Source organism: Carlito syrichta, unplaced genomic scaffold (genome assembly GCF_000164805.1).
Source record: "Carlito syrichta isolate Samal-C Ts95f unplaced genomic scaffold, Tarsius_syrichta-2.0.1 Scaffold154925, whole genome shotgun sequence".
In the NCBI taxonomy this organism is placed as follows: Eukaryota; Metazoa; Chordata; class Mammalia; order Primates; family Tarsiidae; genus Carlito; species Carlito syrichta.
In genome coordinates this window covers 15,272-18,139 of record NW_007099021.1, presented here as the reverse complement: position 1 = coordinate 18,139, position 2,868 = coordinate 15,272, and positions in this window count along the sequence as shown.

The following is a 2,868-nucleotide window of genomic DNA, read 5'->3' as shown; positions in this document are numbered from 1 at the left end:
CCCGTCGCGAGGGGGCGGTTCGGTGGGAAGCGAGAAGCCGGGAGCCCGCGCCGAGTCGTTGCGGGCGCAGACGTTGCCTGCGCGTCGAGGCGTCTGGGCGGCGGTGCCGACGCTTGGGGCGGAGGGCGAGTTCCGCGGGAGAACTTCGGAGCGGGAGCTCGACGCGAGCGCAGGCTCGCTCCTGCCCTGCGCGGCCCATGTGTGCCGTCTGCATTTCTTTTTTTTTTTTTTAAACCAGGAGTGCGCTGATGTCTGTCGGGGTTGTTTACGTTGTGGAGTGTGTTCTGTAGCCCCGGAGCTGCAATTAATTCACTGGCGCACCTCTTTTCGTTTGGCATGTAGTGAGTGGGTTGCCCCTTTCACGCGAACGTTTTCGTATTAAAGAATTAGCTGTGTTTGCCAAACTTGGGACTTTTAAACATCGGGAGGTGTGGACGAACGTGTTAGGCTTTTCTCTGACAACTGTAATTTCGCCTGTTTGAAAGTAGAACCACTCCGAAGGTCCAGTTTTTGTAGAGAGAAAGAATTGCCTGTGTGGAACCAATTTTGATTTTGCAAGCTTTAAAAACTCCATGTATCCTACAGATTTAGTATATTCGTATTGAAAAGCACATTAGACCGTCACATCCAGTGCCACAGGGCTCAGATCCTTATTGGCATTTTGCTTTCTTTTGTCTTAGGACTAATTGGAGTGTAGGTGAAACTGTAAGGTAGTTTTAGGAGAACAATTATTTGTTTTTAAACCTGTTAAAAGACTAATTGTTGTGTAGGACTATAGCATAGTTATATGTTATATATACGTAGTTAGGACTGTAACACAGGTTTAGGATAGCGATTTATCTCCCCCCCCACCAACTTTTATTTTTGGGAAAAAAAGTCAAACTGAAAAGTTGAGAGGAGAAAACAAGGAATACTTAAACTCTTTATCTAAATAAATTTAATACTTCACATTTTGTCATATGTTTTCTCTCTCTTCCCTTATATGTGAAACAGGGTAAGTTGCGGACATAAAACTTCATAAAATGATTTCAGCAAGCATCTCCCAAAAATAAGGTCATTGTCCTGTATAACCATAGTACTGTTAACAGTCATTTCCTGATATTGTCTACTATCTGGCGTATATTCAGATTTTCCCAAGTGTTAGCACTTTTTAAATAAATCAAACTTTTTATTTTGAGATAACCGTAAACATAGTTTAAAGGACAATACAAAGAGATCCCATGTATGCTTTACTAAGTTTCCTCAATACTAATGCCTTGGAAAACTATGGGTCATTATTATAATGTTGATACAATCTACCAGTCTTATTCAGATTTCCCCAGTTTTACTAGTACTCATTTGTGTATGTGTTGTACAGTTACCCTGTGGTATCCGTGAGGAATTGGTTTCAGGAACCCACTGGATACCAAAATCCACATACGCCCCAGTCTGTTGTATAAAATGGTTTGTATATAACCCATGTGCATCCCCCTGTAGACTTTAAACTCTCTAGATTACTTATAATACCTAAAACAGTGTAAGTGCTGTGTAAATAGTTGTTATACTGTATTTTTAGAATTTGTATTATTTCTTTTTTTTTTTTTTTTGAGTTGGAGTCTCACTCTGTCGCCCAGACTGGAGTGCAGTGGCCGCTCCCGGCCACCACAGCCTCGACCTGCTGGGCTCAGGTGATCCTTCTGCCTCAGCCTTCCAAGGAGCTGGAACTACAGGCGTGTGCTACCATGCCCGGCTGATTTTTGATTTATTGTAGAGATGAGGTCTCGCCAAGTTGCCCAGGCGGGTCTCAAACCTGCGGTCTCAGCCAATCCACTCACCTCAGCCTCCCAAAGGCACGGGATTACAGGTTGAGCCACTGAGCCCAGCTGTATTGTTTCTTAATGTAATTCTTTTTCAAATATTTTTCACCCATGGTTGTGGAACCCTTGGAGGTGAGCTGACTGTGTTTAGTTCAGTGGAATGTCGTCCTGTGTGTAGGTTTCACCATCACAGTTAAAGTCAGAGCAGTTCATCAGCACCGAGGCTCCCTAAGCTGCCCTTCTTAGAAACACACCTCCTCCCACCCTCTCCCCCACCCTCCAGTCGCCACCATAGATCTCTGTATAGTCTCATTCCAGGAATGTTTACTAAAAAGATTTATGCCGTATGTAACTTTCTGGGATTAGAGATGGGATGTCCCTGTGTTGTCCAGGCTGGAGTGGTTATTCACAAACTCGATCCTTAGGCACTCCTCAAACTCCTGAGCTCTAGTGACACTCCCTCCTCAGCCTCAGGAGCAGCTGGGACTATGGGTATGCACCTGACTAGTAGCTTTTTCCCTTTTTATTGCTGAGTAGTATTCCATGATGTGGATGCACCACAGTTTGTGTAATCAATCATAGACTAGCAATTTTTGATTAAGCATCTAAACAATTTTTTTGGTGACAGTGATAGGCAGAGACCTTTAAGTGAATCACAGAAGTCACAGTGCTGAAGGATTTTTTAAGGTGTATGCAAGAGAAATGTGAAAATCATAAAAGGAAAGAAAAGGAGATATAATGTCCTTATTGTTTGTTCCCTTATTAGGAATGAAGAAAATATCACCGACCAAAAGGATAGTTAGTATTGATATTTCAGAATTGCTTCTGCTTCTTGAGCTTTGGTAGTAAATTAGCTCTTTTGGTTTGAGCTTTTTTTTTTTTTTTTTTTGCTAATGCTTTTAAATCATCCCTGTAGCGTTCACTTTTGAGGTGCTGCTTTGTTTCTTGTACAATACTTGTTTGTGATAAACTTACGCAGGAAAAGTTAGTTTGCAATGAAGTTATTTTATATTTTCTAAAAATTTGAAACTTCAGTTTCAAACAATGAAATACAGTTTTGCTTTATTTTTCA